General features: G+C 47.0%; 1 protein-coding gene across 2 annotated transcripts in view; it reads left to right on the forward strand.

The window, feature by feature from the left end:
* pald1a (phosphatase domain containing paladin 1a) overlaps nt 1-17,272 on the forward strand; it is a 155,178-nt gene that overhangs the window by 10,319 nt on the left and 127,587 nt on the right. The window contains exon 1 of one of the 2 annotated variants that reach the window (XM_045209906.1): nt 3,407-3,797. The exons of the other annotated variant lie outside the window; for it this stretch is intronic. The gene's annotated coding sequence lies outside the window, so the exon portion shown is untranslated. Of the gene's footprint in view, nt 1-3,406; nt 3,798-17,272 lie in introns of those variants that run through there. 2 annotated transcript variants of the gene reach the window in all.

Below are 17,272 nucleotides of genomic sequence, written 5' to 3' on the forward strand. Positions count from 1 at the left end.
CAGATCCTCAAAAAGTTCTACAGCTGCACCATTGAGAGCATCCTGACTGGCTGCATCACCGCCTGGTATGGCAACTGCTCTGCATCCAACCGCAAGGCGCTACAGAGGGTAGTGCGTACGGCCCAGTACATCACTAGAGTCGAACTCCCTGCCATCCAGGACCTCTATACCAGTCGGTGTCAGAGGAAGGCCCTAAAAATGGTCAAAAGACTCCAGTCACCCAAGTCATAGACTGTTCTCTCTGCTACCGCACGGCAAGCGGTACTGGAGCACCAAGTCTGGGACCAAAAGGCTCCTTAACAGCTTCTACCCCCCAAGCCATAAGGCTGCTGAACAGTTAATCAAATGGCTACCCTGACTATTTATTTGCACTGACTTTCTTGCACTGGCTCCCCACATGCTCACACACTACACTGACCCTCCAACACACCAACACACACACACATGCATGCATATTGACGCCACACTCACACATAGACACACTTTCAAACTCTTTCACACTCTCCACATACGCTGCTGGCTGCTACTCTGTTTATTATCTATCCTGATTGACTAGTCACCTACATGTACATATTACCTCAATTACTTCAACTACCTCGTACCCCTGCACATTGACTCGGTACCGGTACTCCTTGTATATAGTCTCATTATTATAATACTACAGGGTACCGGTACTCCTTGTATATAGTCTCATTATTATAATACTACAGGGGTACTGGTACTCCTTGTATATAGTCTCATTATTATAATACTACAGGGGTACTGGTACTCCTTGTATATAGTCTCATTATTATAATACTACAGGGGTACTGGTACTCCTTTTATATATAGTGGGGGGAAAAAGTATTTAGTCAGCCACCAATTGTGCAAGTTCTCCCACTTAAAAAGATGAGAGAGGCCTGTAATTTTCATCATAGGTACACGTCAACTATGACAGACAAATTGAGCATTTTTTTCTCCAGAAAATCACATTGTAGGATTTTTAATGAATTTATTTGCAAATGATGGTGGAAAATAAGTATTTGGTCACCTACAAACATGCACGATTTCTGGCTCTCACAGACCTGTAACTTCTTCTTTAAGAGGCTCCTCTGTCCTCCACTCGTTACCTGTATTAATGGCACCTGTTTGAACTTGTTATCAGTATAAAAGACACCTGTCCACAACCTCAAACAGTCACACTCCAAACTCCACTATGGCCAAGACCAAAGAGCTGTCAAAGGACACCAGAAACAAAATTGTAGACCTGCACCAGGCTGGGAAGACTGAATCTGCAATAGGTAAGCAGCTTGGTTTGAAGAAATCAACTGTGGGAGCAATTATTAGGAAATGGAAGACATACAAGACCACTGATAATCTCCCCTCGATCTGGGGCTCCACGCAAGATCTCACCCCGTGGGGTCAAAATGATCACAAGAACGGTGAGCAAAAATCCCAGAACCACACGGGGGACCTAGTGAATGACCTGCAGAGAGCTGGGACCAAAGTAACAAAGCCTAACATCAGTAACACACTACGCCGCCAGGGACTCAAATCCTGCAGTGCTAGACGTGTCCCCCTGCTTAAGCCAGTACATGTCCAGGCCCGTCTGAAGTTTGCTAGAGTGCATTTGGATGATCCAGAAGAGGATTGGGAGAATGTCATATGGTCAGATGAAACCAAAATGTAACTTTTTGGTAAAAACTCAACTCGTCGTGTTTGGAGGACAAAGAATGCTGAGTTGCATCCAAAGAACACCACACCTACTGTGAAGCATGGGGGTGGAAACATCATGCTTTGGGGCTGTTTTTCTGCAAAGGGACCAGGACGACTGATCCGTGTAAAGGAAAGAATGAATGGGGCCATGTATCGTGAGATTTTGAGTGAAAACCTCCTTCCATCAGCAAGGGCATTGAAGATGAAACGTGGCTGGGTCTTTCAGCATGACAATGATCCCAAACACACCGCCCGGGCATCGACGGAGTGGCTTCGTAAGAAGCATTTCAAGGTCCTGGAGTGGCCTAGCCAGTCTCCAGATCTCAACCCCATAGAAAATCTTTGGAGGGAGTTGAAAGTCCGTGTTGCCCAGCGACAGCCCCAAAACATCACTGCTCTAGAGGAGATCTGCATGGAGGAATGGGCCAAAATACCAGCAACAATGTGTGAAAACCTTGTGAAGACTTACAGAAAACGTTTGACCTGTGTCATTGCCAACAAAGGGTATATAACAAAGTATTGAGAAACTTTTGTTATTGACCAAATACTTATTTTCCACCATAATTTGCAAATAAATTCATTACAAATCCTACAATGTGATTTTCTGGATTTTTTTCTCATTTTGTCTGTCATAGTTGACGTGTACCTATGATGAAAATTACAGGCCTCTCTCATCTTTTTAAGTGGGAGAACTTGAACAATTGGTGGCTGACTAAATACTTTTTTCCCCCACTGTAGCCTCATTATTGTTATTTTATTGTGTTACTATTTCCTTTTGTATTTTTTTTACTAATTTCTCTTGCTTTTTAACTCTGATTTGTTGGGAAAGGGCTTGTAAGTAAGCATTTCACGGTAAAGTCTATATCTGTTGTATTCGGCGCATGTGACAAATATTTGATTTGAAGTCATCACAGGTCCTTTCTACATTGAGCTACGCTTCCTGCTCATCCACCTCAGTGCTGTGTGTGTGTGTGTGTGTGTGTGAGGCCAGGAGGAGTAGATGACACGTTTGGTTCCTACTACCACCACATCCTCTACACCCTCCAGTCAGAACACACACACACACACACACACACACACCCCTCTGCATACAGCTCAACCTGCAGCAGATCTGCTAAGCCTGCTCCTATTATCTCAGCTGTAAGTCTATTTACCCTCTGAGATGAAATAGCATCATACGTTAATTGCTAATGAATGAAGTAATTAGTATGTCGCGCTACATTACGTGATGGCAACAACGTGCTGTTTACCTCTCAGCTGGGTGCTGTGATTACCTATCTCCCTAGGGTGCTGTGTGTGTGTGTGTGTGTGTGTGTGTGTCTGTGTAGTTCTGCTGTATACAGTAATGGTGAGGGTGACTTTTGGAAACGTTGTGACTGATGAGCAATGATGGGAACATAGATTGCAGTGTGCGTGTTCTCTTTGTACCATTTGAGGGAGACTTTTTACCACAGAAGTCTTTTAAGTTCAGTTGCTGTGTTTGAGCCTGCTTGGAGGCTCTGTGCTGTCTGTTTGTCGTCGTGTAGGAGGCGTGCTGTTGCCAGGAGACCAAGCTGGTGATTAGATGGTGAACCGGCTGATGGGTAGTAAGGCACTCAGGGTCCTCCCCCACAGCCTCAGGGTCCTCCCCCACAGCCTCAGGGTCCTCCCCCACAGCCTCAGGGTCCTCCCCCCCACACCCTGTCACCAATCTGTCTGTTCCTGAGCTGTGTGCCGTTCTTTAGTCGTCGCGACTCGTCTCTCTCTCTCTCTCTCGGCAGTGAGTTAGCTGTCTGCCTGCCAGTCCTCTGCCCTGCCTCCTTCCTGACTGAGTGAAGAGCCCTGTCATTGACTCATCCCATTCTTTATAAGGAGGCGTTAATAATGCGAGACCGCTTGGCGTAGTACTGGAACCAGCCAGCCAGCCTGAACAGACCTTAACAGACAGACGCCGTCAAACCACCGGACGGACTGAAGCTAGCCTCAACAGCCACAGACAGAGAGCAGAGCAGAGGGGACTGGGAAGGATGTCAGTCTGACGGGGACAGAGACTGTTGTCCTGTTTTATTCTCAATCTTCAAAATACTTCCACCCCCTGGATGGTGTTCAGCAGCAGGACACAGGTACTGGCAAGACTTTAATGATCTGTTTCTCTTGTATTACCAGTACAGTACTACCTCAGGGAGAGACGATGCACCTTCACAGGGATCATTCTGACATGTCTTTCAGTTTTTTAATGTGATGGGAGCAAGTTGCAGAAATGCTGCTGTGTCTGTCTCTGTCAACAACATGTGAATGATATCTAGGGAAATGGAGATCCCATGCTATACCATGTGGTGAGTGGAAGGATCTCTGTCAACAACATGTGAATGATATCTAGGGAAATGGAGATCCCATGCTATACCATGTGGTGAGTGGAAGGATCTCTGTCAACAACATGTGAATGATATCTAGGGAAATGGAGATCCCATGCTATACCATGTGGTGAGTGGAAGGATCTCTGTCAACAACATGTGAATGATATCTAGGGAAATGGAGATCCCATGCTATACCATGGGGTGAGTGGAAGGATCTCTGTCAACAACATGTGAATGATATCTAGGGAAATGGAGATCCCATGCTATACCATGGGGTGAGTGGAAGGATCTCTGTCAACAACATGTGAATGATATCTAGGGAAATGGAGATCCCATGCTATACCATGTGGTGAGTGGAAGGCTCCCTGTCAACAACATGTGAATGATATCTAGGGAAATGGAGATCCCATGCTATACCATGTGGTGAGTGGAAGGCTCCCTGTCAACAACATGTGAATGATATCTAGGGAAATGGAGATCCCATGCTATACCATGTGGTGAGTGGAAGGATCTCTGTCTGATGTTTATCCTTTCAGATGGCAGAATGTCATGTTGGCATACCTCACAATGCACGATGCAAATGAACGATCACCATGACATGGCTATTTGTAAATGTATGCATACTGAACCTACACACTTCCAAGGATTGAAACCCACCCATCTGTGTTTTAGAATGAAGGATGACCTGGTGGACACAACATTAGTGCACTAACTAGTCCGTCACCTGAAGCCAGCATTGGCCTTCTGGGAACACAATGAGGAGTGGTGGGCCTTCTGGGAACACAGTGAGGAGTGGTGGGCCTTCTGGGAACACAGTGAGGAGTGGTGGGCCTTCTGGGAACACAGTGAGGAGTGGTGGGCCTTCTGGGAACACAGTGAGGAGTGGTGGGCCTTCTGGGAACACAGTGAGGAGTGGTGGGCCTTCTGGGAACACAGTGAGGAGTGGTGGGCCTTCTGGGAACACAATGAGGAGTGGTGGTCGCCAATGGATAGATGGTGTCTGGCCTCCCCTTTTTCCTGCTCATCTGGGCTCATTACATCACCACTATGCTATCTTTAGGTAGTCCTCCTTACGCCTGAGAACGCAGGGCATGCTGGGAGGCATACCAAGTTGACAACAACTGTACTCCTGAGTGGCGCAGTGGTCTAAGGCACTGCATCGCAGTGCTAACTGTGCCACTAGAGATCCTGGTTCGAATCCAGGCTCTGTCGCAGCCGGCCGCGACCGGGAGACTCATGGGCGGCGCACAATTGGCCCAGCGTCGTCCAGGGTAGGGGAGGGAATGGCCGGCAGGGATGTAGCTCAGTTGATAGAGCATGGCGTTTGCAACGCCAGGGTTGTGGGTTTGATTCCCACGGGGGGCCAGTATAAAAAAATATGTATTCACTAACTAACTGTAAGTCGCTCTGGATAAGAGTGTCTGCTAAATGACTTTAAATGTAAACAACTCCTATCAAGGTGTCTCTCAATGATGTGAACAGATGCAAAGCATTGAGAGTCTAGTGAGGCTGTTCTGCCAATCTGGTATTTACATGTGGAGGATGTTGACGTTGTAAACTGACTTTCCTTCTTAATTGCCACTGAGGAGATAAATAAGGTCGTATTGGATTGAATGGAAAGCCGATTCTGCAAATCTGGTTTAGTTTGGTTTTGTTAGCTCCTCGTTCTGACATGAAATGTTGTCCGATGTCCTCATGGTGCTGACAGCACAGTGTGGCCAGCAACATTCTCTGGGGTTTCAGAAAACATCCAGGCCACATTACTTCAGCCTTGAAATCATAGGGGGATATGAAATTGCCATCTTGAAATAAAGTAAATTACACAGCACTGTTTCAAAAATAGATTTACCATTCCTTTTTTAAAAGCTCTGACGAGCGTCGGTCTGTGTCATCAGTTGCACCCTATTCCTAATATAGTGCACTACTTTTGACCAGGGCTACATAAGCAGTGCACTATATAGGGAATAGGGTGCCATTTGGGACCGGCCCTCGTGAGAGAACGGAATGCATGCAGGGTGCGTTAGTCTCATGATTTGTGTCATCATATTCAACAATATGATTTTAATAATATAAATATTATGCCATTTAGCAGACACTTCTATCCAAAGAGACTTACAGTCATGCGTGCGTAAAATTGTTTTGTTTGTATACCGTATGTGATATCTACTGTACTCTGTCACTCGGTAGTATACCGTATGTGATATCTACTGTACTGAGTCACTCGGTAGTATACCGTATGTGATATCTACTGTACTGAGTCACTCGGTAGTATACCGTATGTGATATATTTTTCTTTCTTTCATTGTCTTTCTGTGGGTGGAAGCCTATTCACTGATAATTCTTAACTTGTATGGTGGTGAGTTTACTGTATATTTCAGAGACATCTGTACCCTGTGGTTAAGAAGCTAAGGACCTGCACCCTGTAGGTAGGAAGCTAAGGACCTGTACCCTGTAGGTAGGAAGCTAAGGACCTGTACCCTGTAGGTAGGAAGCTAAGGGCCTCCACCCTGTAGGTAGGAAGCTAAGGACCTCCACCCTGTAGGTAGGAAGCTAAGGACCTCCACCCTGTAGGTAGGAAGCTAAGGACCTCCACCCTGTAGGTAGGAAGCTAAGGACCTCCACCCTGTAGGTAGGAAGCTAAGGACCTCCACCCTGTAGGTAGGAAGCTAAGGACCTCCACCCTGTAGGTAGGAAGCTAAGGACCTCCACCCTGTAGGTAGGAAGCTAAGGACCTCCACCCTGTAGGTAGGAAGCTAAGGACCTCCACCCTGTAGGTAGGAAGCTAAGGACCTCCACCCTGTAGGTAGGAAGCTAAGGACCTCCACCCTGTAGGTAGGAAGCTAAGGGCCTCCACCCTGTAGGTAGGAAGCTAAGGGCCTCCATCCTGTAGGTAGGAAGCTAAGGGCCTCCACCCTGTAGGTAGGAAGCTAAGGGCCTCCATCCTGTAGGTAGGAAGCTAAGGACCTCCACCCTGTAGGTAGGAAGCTAAGGACCTCCACCCTGTAGGTAGGAAGCTAAGGACCTCCACCCTGTAGGTAGGAAGCTAAGGGCCTCCACCCTGTAGGTAGGAAGCTAAGGGCCTTCATTCACAAACCTTGTTGCAAAATAATCAGTGCAGCAACAAACATCGTCCTTGCGCACACGCTGTTGTCCTCGTGCCTCATCCTCTTTCAACAGTCGTTTTCTGATAAACATGTCAGTCAGAAGACATTGACTTTTCAAAAAACAAAACATTAAAATATCAAAAATTGGCCCAATCTTCAACAATTGCGCAATATGCTGCTTTCTTCATGGGAACTCAACTGTTGAAGGGGAAATGTTGAAACTCAATTTTTTTTGTTTTGTTAGAGGAAGCGCTGAGCTCATTTCCGTGGCAATGCCGGCTGTGATATTGGACCAATGTCCTGTGGAGTCAAATTTTTCTGTGACCCCCCCTGACCTCTGTGATGAAAGACAATCAGATGCAGCGTGTGAAGCAGCCCTTCAAAGTGTACGTCCCAAATGGCACCCTGTTCCCTATATAGTGCACTACTTTTGACCAGGGTCCATAGGGCTCTGGTTCACAGTAGTGCACTATAGAGGGAACAGGGTGCCATTTGGGATGCACCCTCTGAGTCCCCGGGCCACTAACTGCTTCCTGCCAAAGTGTGCAGGCTCTTCCTCCTCCTCTCTCTCTCTCTCCTCTCCTCCTCCTCTCTCTCTCCTCTCTCTCTCTCCTCTCCTCCTCCTCTCTCTCTCTCCTCTCCTCCTCCTCTCTTCCTCCTCTCTCTCTCTCCTCTCCTCCTCCTCTCTCTCCTCTCCTCCTCTCTCTCCTCTCCTCCTCCTCTCTCTCTCCTCCTCTCTCCTCTCCTCCTCTCTCTCCTCTCCTCCTCCTCTCTCTCTCCTCTCTCTCTCTCCTCTCCTCCTCCTCTCTTCCTGTGCTTGTAGGAGGAGGTTGTGGCGTGACTTTTAACTATTGGGCCTTAATCAACGACATCATCAGTCTGATTTTAAAAGCTGACATCATCAGCCTTTTGGCTTTCTCAGCAACATCACAAAACCGTAGGTTCTGAAATCAGATATCATCACAGTATGTTGGTGGTTTTACATGCCAATGGTTATGGCCTCCTGTCTGGACATTGAGCTGGGCTGAACCGACCTGTTGGGCTAATGGAGACGGCCACAGTCCTCAGCGATCCCTGCCAACATCCCTCTGTGATGCTGCAGCTTCATCGTTGGTCATCACTAACGACAGAGGAATCTCCTCCCACAGCCTCCTGTGGAGTGCCATGAGTCAGGCATTAAGACTAACGACAGAGAGTGGTACTGACAAGTACAAACTATTCCCAAGCATCCCGGCCCCGTCAGCCCCACTCTCCACTTCACCCTGGGCCCTTCTAAATCTTTTGTCCGGACTTCTGTCCTGACCGCTCAGGCCTAATTCTGGGATGCCGACCTTCACAGAGAAACGTGATGAAGGAAGCCCTTTGGTACTGCTGCTTCAGAAAGGCCTGTTACTCTGTTAGTTGACATCATCAGAAAGGCCTGTCACTCTGTTAGTTGACCTCATCAGAAAGGCCTGTCACTCTGTTAGTTGACCTCATCAGAAAGGCCTGCTACTCTGTTAGTTGACCTCATCAGAAAGGCCTGTCACTCTGTTAGTTGACATCATCAGAAAGGCCTGTCAATCTGTTAGTTGACCTCATCAGAAAGGCTTGTTACTCTGTTAGTTGACATCATCAGAAAGGCCTGCTACTCTGTTAGTTGACCTCATCAGAAAGGCTTGTTACTCTGTTAGTTGACATCATCAGAAAGGCCTGCTACTCTGTTAGTTGACATCATCAGAAAGGCCTGCTACTCTGTTAGTTGACATCATCAGAAAGGCCTGCTACTCTGTTAGTTGACATCATCAGAAAGGCTTGTTACTCTGTTAGTTGACATCATCAGAAAGGCCTGTTACTCTGTTAGTTGACATCATCAGAAAGGCCTGCTACTCTGTTAGTTGACCTCATCAGGGGACCAACTTACTTTACTTTATTTATACCACATGTCAGTCAAATTAAACACTGATATACATGGATATTTACACAGATACAATATATAAAATAGACAAGATGGGATAAAACAGATGATCTTGTATTTTATTAACAAAACATAGGACGGCACCTAGCATTTCTATTCCTGTCTGTCAGACTGTCACAGTCTGTTCCTCTCTCATTGTCAGACTAAGTGAATGGCCTCCATGGAAGTCATGGATGTCCATGAACTTCTGATCCCCTAGCTAGCATTATGTTACGGAGAGAGAGAGAGAGACCCCCCACATCTCCCGTGCTGTGAATGAGGAGCTCTCTGCAACCTTCCTCACTGTATCCTTCCTCTTATTAACCGGGCTGAGGCCACCGCACCAGGCTCCTGACAGATGCATCCTGCAGCAGCTGCATGCTCCTTCCTGTCTCTGTCTGTCTCTTTCTCTGTCTCTCTCTCTTTCTGTCTCTCTCTCTCTCTCTGTGTCTCTTTCTCTCTCTGTCTCTCTCTCTTTCTCTGTCTGTCTGTCTCTTTCTCTCTCCATTTGTCTCTCTCTCTCTCTCTCTCTGTCGCTCTGTCTGTCTGTCTGTCTGTCTCTCTCTCTCTGTCTTTCTCTGTCTCTTTCTCTGTGTCTGTCTGTCTGTCTGTCTCTCTGCTGCATTTATTTTGTCAGCATGAAGGAGCTTCTCCAGCAAAGTTGGGACACTGGCGGAATTTAAATAAGCTGGTCCACTCCTTTGAAAGGACCACTGCTGGCTGTCGGGTGGGAGGGAGGGAGGGTAGAGGGGAGCGAGCTCTGGTGGAAGGGAGGGAGGGCTGGTGTTGAGGGAGGACGGATGTTGAGTGAGGGAAGCCCTCCACAGTTCTCCTTGTCTATGGTCTGAGAGTGTTTCACTGTTCCATGGCCTTCAGACCATGTTGGCATGGCATGCTGGCTGGTTGGTTGGCACTGATGTTTAAATGGCAGTACTTCTGAATGCGGTCTGGCATGACTGTAATTAGTGCCCTGTCTGTATTCTACATTAGCGTTTCTTTAGCTTTAGGCGGGACATCAGTGAAGGCCGCTGGGGGCCACTGATTCAGAAGTACATTTTTAGTGGGGAAAATCCGGTTAACTTCTGGAGAAAATATCATTCAGCATCAAAATAATAACATAATAAATCATTTAGCTAGAAAGCCATAAACGGCTACTGCATGGCAGGCCTCTCTCTCTCTCTCTCTCTCTCTCTCTCTCTCTCTCTCTCTCTCTCTCTCTCTCTCTCTCTCTCTCTCTCTCTCTCTCTCTCTCTCTCTCTCTCTCTCTCTCTCTCTCTCTCTCTCTCTCTCTCTTATTTATATATAAATCATCAATCATCTTTCTCAGGAAATGTCAATGAAAGGAGACTCAAAGGAATTAATGAAACCATTTCAGAATGCCGTTGCTTACACAGTCACATTCATTCACATGGTCGTAATCGAATTGAGACTCATGTAAGAATGCTTGCTTTATCACTGCAGTGTTTTATTGCATTTAATGTAATGGCCTGTACCCTGGCCTATACCCTGGTTTATTCCCTGGCCTATACCCTGGCCCCTGGTATATACCCTGGTTTATTCCCTGGCCCCTGGTATATACCCTGGCCTGTACAGGACAATAGCATGATTGTGTTGGACACAGGAGATCTGATGATCTGTGTAAATATCATATACATGGATATTTACACAGATACAATATATAAAAATAGACAAGATGGGATAAAACAGATGATCTTGTATTTTATTAACAAAACATAGGACGGCACCTAGCATTTCTATTCCTGTCTGTCAGACTGTCACAGTCTGTTCCTCTCTCATTGTCAGACTAAGTGAATGGCCTCCATGGAAGTCATGGATGTCCATGAACTTCTGATCCCCTAGCTAGCATTATGTTACGGAGAGAGAGAGAGAGACCCCCCACATCTCCCGTGCTGTGAATGAGGAGCTCTCTGCAACCTTCCTCACTGTATCCTTCCTCTTATTAACCGGGCTGAGGCCACCGCACCAGGCTCCTGACAGATGCATCCTGCAGCAGCTGCATGCTCCTTCCTGTCTCTGTCTGTCTCTTTCTCTGTCTCTCTCTCTTTCTGTCTCTCTCTCTCTCTGTGTCTCTTTCTCTCTCTGTCTCTCTCTCTTTCTCTGTCTGTCTGTCTGTCTGTCTGTCTGTCTCTTTCTCTCTCCATTTGTCTCTCTCTCTGTCACTCTGTCTGTCTCTTTCTCTCTCCATTTGTCTCTCTCTCTTTGTCTCTGTCTTTCTCTCTCCAGTTCTCTGTCTCTCTCTGTCTTTCTCTGTCTCTTTCTCTGTGTCTGTCTGTCTGTCTGTCTCTCTGCTGCATTTATTTTGTCAGCATGAAGGAGCTTCTCCAGCAAAGTTGGGACACTGGCGGAATTTAAATAAGCTGGTCCACTCCTTTGAAAGGACCACTGCTGGCTGTCGGGTGGGAGGGAGGGAGGGAGGGTAGAGGGGAGCGAGCTCTGGTGGAAGGGAGGGAGGGCTGGTGTTGAGGGAGGACGGATGTTGAGTGAGGGAAGCCCTCCACAGTTCTCCTTGTCTATGGTCTGAGAGTGTTTCACTCTTCCATGGCCTTCAGACCATGTTGGCATGGCATGCTGGCTGGTTGGTTGGCACTGATGTTTAAATGGCAGTACTTCTGAATGCGGTCTGGCATGACTGTAATTAGTGCCCTGTCTGTATTCTACATTAGCGTTTCTTTAGCTTTAGGCGGGACATCAGTGAAGGCCGCTGGGGCCACTGATTCAGAAGTACATTTTTAGTGGGGAAAATCCGGTTAACTTCTGGAGAAAATATCATTCAGCATCAAAATAATAACATAATAAATCATTTAGCTAGAAAGCCATAAACGGCTACTGCATGGCAGGTCTCTCTCTCTCTCTCTCTCTCTCTCTCTCTCTCTCTCTCTCTCTCTCTCTCTCTCTCTCTCTCTCTCTCTCTCTCTCTCTCTCTCTCTCTCTCTCTCTCTCTCTCTCTCTCTCTCTCTTATTTATATATAAATCATCAATCATCTTTCTCAGGAAATGTCAATGAAAGGAGACTCAAGGGATTTAATGAAACCATTTCAGAATGCCGTTGCTTACACAGTCACATTCATTCACATGGTCGTAATCGAATTGAGAATCATGTAAGAATGCTTGCTTTATCACTGCAGTGTTTTATTGCCTTTAATGTAATGGCCTATACCCTGGTTTATTCCCTGGCCTATACCCTGGCCTATACCCTGGCTTATACCCTAGCCTGTACCCTGGCCCCTGGTTTATACCCTGGCCTATACCCTGGTCCCTGGTATATACCCTGGCCTGTACAGGACAATAGCATGATTGTGTTGGACACAGGAGATCTGATGATCAGATTCCCTTAAAGTCACAGTGGTTACACAGTTTGCTTGATATCCTATGTGCAACCATTGCCAAAGTGTGTGTGTGTGTGTGTGTGTGTTTGTTTCTCTGAGGAGACCATCTCATTTAAAAACCAGTTGATGTAATGGCTTTTAAAAACATACAAATAGTCCTACAGAGTATCTCAACTAGCCTACAGAGTATCTCAACTAGCCTACAGAGAATCTCAACTAGCCTACAGAGAATCTCAACTAGCCTACAGAGAATCTCAACTAGCCTACAGAGTATCTCAACTAGCCTACAGAGTATCTCAACTAGCCTACAGAGTATCTCAACTAGCCTACAGAGTATCTCAACTAGCCTACAGAGTATCTCAACTAGCCTACAGAGTATCTCAACTAGCCTACAGAGAATCTCAACTAGCCTACAGAGAATCTCAACTAGCCTACAGAGTATCTCAACTAGCCTACAGAGTATCTCAACTAGCCTACAGAGTATCTCAACTAGCCTACAGAGAATCTGAATGTTCTGTAGTGGAGTCGAGGGATGAGTGTTTTAATGATACTGCTGAATACAGTATATTGACCTCTGGTTACTGGACGGTCAACTCATAAAAGGGAATGTTTTTCTTATGTCCAACTCTGTTATAGTAAAGTATGGGCAAATATTAACGCTGTATATATGGTTGATTGTAATTTGTGGACATTGAGATGAAGTGGTTAGTATAGACAGTATGACAGAGGGTTCAGAGGATGCGTCCCAAATGGCACCCTATTTCTTATATAGTGCACTACTTTTGACCAGGGCCCATATGGCTTTAGTCAAAAGCAGTGTACTAAGGATTAGGGTGCCATTTGGGATGCTGCCAGAGTCTGCTCCTGGCTCTGTGTTTCCTGTCTGCTGTGACCTGAGTTACTGCCTGCCTGCCTGCCTGCCTGCCTGCCTGCCTGCCTGTCTGTCTGCCTGTCTGCCTGTCTGCCTGTCTGCCTGTCTGTCTGCCTGTCTGCCTGTCTGCCTGTCTGCCTGTCTGTCTGCCTGCCTGCCTGCCTGCCTCTGTCCCCGCTGCCATGTGATAGCCACAACCTCCGCTCTGTCCCCAATGGGACCCTATTCCCTTCATAGTGCAATGGCCACCCCTCCGGCCCCACTACAGCCATCTGGCAGCCAGATGTACTGGCCCCCAAGGGAACAGACAGGCAGGACAGCATGAAGTTCACTCACTCCTCCCTACACAAAGAGGACAGCATGACATTCACTCACTCCTCCCTACACAAAGAGGACAGCATGAAGTTCACTCACTCCTCCCTACACAAAGAGGACAGCATGAAGTAGAGAGAAGACCCTACGTTGTTAGACTGGGGCAATAAGCACACACTAGCTGCTACCAGAGAGAAGACCCTACGTTGTTAGACTGGGGCAATAAGCACACACTAGCTGCTACCAGAGAGAAGACCCTACGTTGTTAGACTGGGGCAATAAGCACACACTAGCTGCTACCAAAGAGAAGACCCTACGTTGTTAGACTGGGGCAATAAGCACACACTAGCTGCTACCAGAGAGAAGACCCTACGTTGTTAGACTGGGGCAATAAGCACACACTAGCTGCTACCAGAGAGAAGACCCTACGTTGTTAGACTGGGGCAATAAGCACACACTAGCTGCTACCAGAGAGAAGACCCTACGTTGTTAGACTGGGGCAATAAGCACACACTAGCTGCTACCAGAGAGAAGACCCTACGTTGTTAGACTGGGGCAATAAGCACACACTAGCTGCTACCAGAGAGAAGACCCTACGTTGTTAGACTGGGGCAATAAGCACACACTAGCTGCTACCAGAGGGAAGACCCTACGTTGTTAGACTGGGGCAATAAGCACACACTAGCTGCTACCAGAGGTAAGACCCTACGTTGTTAGACTGGGGCAATAAGCACACACTAGCTGCTACCAGAGAGAAGACCCTACGTTGTTAGACTGGGGCAATAAGCACACACTAGCTGCTACCAGAGGTAAGACCCTACATTGTTAGACTGGGGCAATAAGCACACACTAGCTGCTACCAGAGGTAAGACCCTACATTGTTAGACTGGGGCAATAAGCACACACTAGCTGCTACCAGAGGTAAGACCCTACGTTGTTAGACTGGGGCAATAAGCACACACTAGCTGCTACCAGAGAGAAGACCCTACGTTGTTAGACTGGGGCAATAAGCACACACTAGCTGCTACCAGAGAGAAGACCCTACGTTGTTAGACTGGGGCAATAAGCACACACTAGCAGAGGAGGGCATGGAGTCTGACCTGCATGGAGTCTCAGACCAGCGTGGAGTCTCTGACCAGCGTGGAGTCTCTGACCAGCGTGGAGTCTCTGACCAGCGTGGAGTCTCTGACCAGCGTGGAGTCTCTGACCAGCGTGGAGTCTCTGACCAGCGTTCCCCTACTAAGACTGATTAGGAGACTAGTGGAGTGTTGTTGGGACGGTCAGATAGTCAACATGAGTCAAGGAATGATTTAGTCATATTGTTACTAAGGCAACTGTTTGGAACATTCTGTGTGCGTCCCAAATGGCACCCTATTCACTTTATATGAAAGGGCTCTGGTCAAGATGAGTCACTCTAAAGGGAATTTGGTACCTTTTTAGGACGTAACCTCAATCAATCAATCAATTTTATTTTATATAGCCCTTCTTACATCAGCTAATATCTCGAAGTGCTGTACAGAAACCCAGCCTAAAACCCCAAACAGCTAGTAATGCAGGTGTAGAAGCACGGTGGCTAGGAAAAACTCCCTAGAAAGGCAAAACCTAGGAAGAAACCTAGAGAGGAACCAGGCTATGAGGGGTGGCCAGTCCTCTTCTGGCTGTGCCGGGTGGAGATTATAACAGAACCATGCCAAGATGTTCAAAAATGTTCATAAGTGACAAGCATGGTCAAATAATAATCAGGAATAAATCTCAGTTGGCTTTTCATAGCCGATCATTAGAGTTTAAAACAGCAGGTCTGGGACAGGTAGGGGTTCCATAACCGCAGGCAGAACAGTTTAAACTGGAATAGCAGCAAGGCCAGGCGGACTGGGGACAGCAAGGAGTCACCACGGCCGGTAGTCCCGACGTATGGTCCTAGGGCTCAGGTCTCTCAGTTGGCTTTTCATAGCCGATCATTTAGAGTTGAAAACAGCAGGTCTGGGACAGGTAGGGGGTTTCGTAGCCGCAGGCAGAACAGTTGAAACTGGAATAGCAGCAAGGCCAGGCGGACTGGGGACAGCAAGGTGTCATCATGCCCGGTAGTCCTGACGTATGGTCCTAGGGCTCAGGTTCTCAGAGAGAAAGAGAGAACGAGAGAATTAGAGAGAGCATACTTAAATTCACACAGGACACTGGATAAGACAGGAGAAGTACTCCAGGTATAACCAACTAACCCCAGCCCCCGACACATAAACTACTGCAGCATAAATACTGGAGGCTGAGACAGGAGCGGTCCGGAGACACTGTGGCCCCATCCGAAGAAACCCCGGACAGGGCCAAACAGGAAGGATATAACCCCACCCACTCCGCCAAAGCACAGCCCCCGCACCACTAGAGGGATATCCCCAACCACCAACTTACAATCCTGAGACAAGGCCGAGTATAGCCCACAGAGGTCTCCACCACAGCACAAACCAAGGGGGGGCGCCAACCCAGACAGGAAGATCACGTCAGTAACTCAACCCACTCAAGTGACGCACCCCTCCCAGGGACGGCATGAAAGAGCACCAGCAAGCCAGTGACTCAGCCCCTGCAACAGGGTTAGAGGCAGAGAACCCCAGTGGAGAGGGGAACCGGCCCGGCAGAGACAGCAAGGGCTGTTCGTTGCTCCAGCCTTTCCGTTCACCTTCACACTCCTGGGCCAGACTACACTCAATCATATGACCCACTGAAGAGATAAGTCTTCAGTAAAGACTTAAAGGTTGAGACCGAGTCTGCGTCTCTCACATGGGTAGGCAGACTGTTCCATAAAAATGGAGATCTATAGGAGAAAGCCCTGCCTCCCGCTGTTTGCTTAGAAATTCTAGGGACAATTAGGAGGCCTGCGTCTTGTGACCGTAGCGTACGTATTGGTATGTACGGCAGGACCAACTCGGAAAGATAGGTAGGAGCAAGCCCATGTAACGCTTTATAGGTTAACAGTAAAACCTTGAAATCAGCCCTTGCCTTAACAGGAAGCCAGTGTAGGGAAGCTAGCACTGGAGTAATATGATCAAATTTCTTGGTTCTAGTCAGGATTCTAGCAGCCGTATTTAGCACTAACTGAAGTTTATTTAGTGCTTTATCCGGGTAGCCGGAAAATAGAGCATTGCAGTAGTCTAATCTAGAAGTAACAAATGCATGGATTAATTTTTCTGCATCATTTTTGGACAGAAAATTTCTGATTTTTGCAATGTTACGTAGATGGAAAAAAGCTGTCCTTGAAACAGTCTTGATATGTTCGTCAAAAGAGAGATCAGGGTCAAGAGTAACGCCTAGGTCCTTCACAGTTTTATTTGAGACGACTTTACAACCATCAAGATGAATTGTCAGATTTAACAGAAGATCTCTTTGTTTCTTGGGACCTAGAACAAGCATCTCTGTTTTGTCCGAGTTTAAAAGTAAAAAGTTTTCAGCCATCCACTTCCTTATGTCTGAAACACAGGCTTCTAGCGAGGGCAATTTTGGGGCTTCACCATGCTTCATTGAAATGTACAGCTGTGTGTCATCCGCATAGCAGTGAAAGTTAACATTATGTTTTCGAATAACATCCCCAAGAGGTAAAATATATAGTGAAAACAATAGTGGTCCTAAAACGGAACCTTGAGGAACACCGAAATGTACAGTTGATTTGTCGGAGGACAGACCAT

The sequence above is a fragment of the Coregonus clupeaformis genome, chromosome 31 (assembly GCF_020615455.1).
Source record: "Coregonus clupeaformis isolate EN_2021a chromosome 31, ASM2061545v1, whole genome shotgun sequence".
Lineage (NCBI taxonomy): Eukaryota > Metazoa > Chordata > Actinopteri > Salmoniformes > Salmonidae > Coregonus > Coregonus clupeaformis.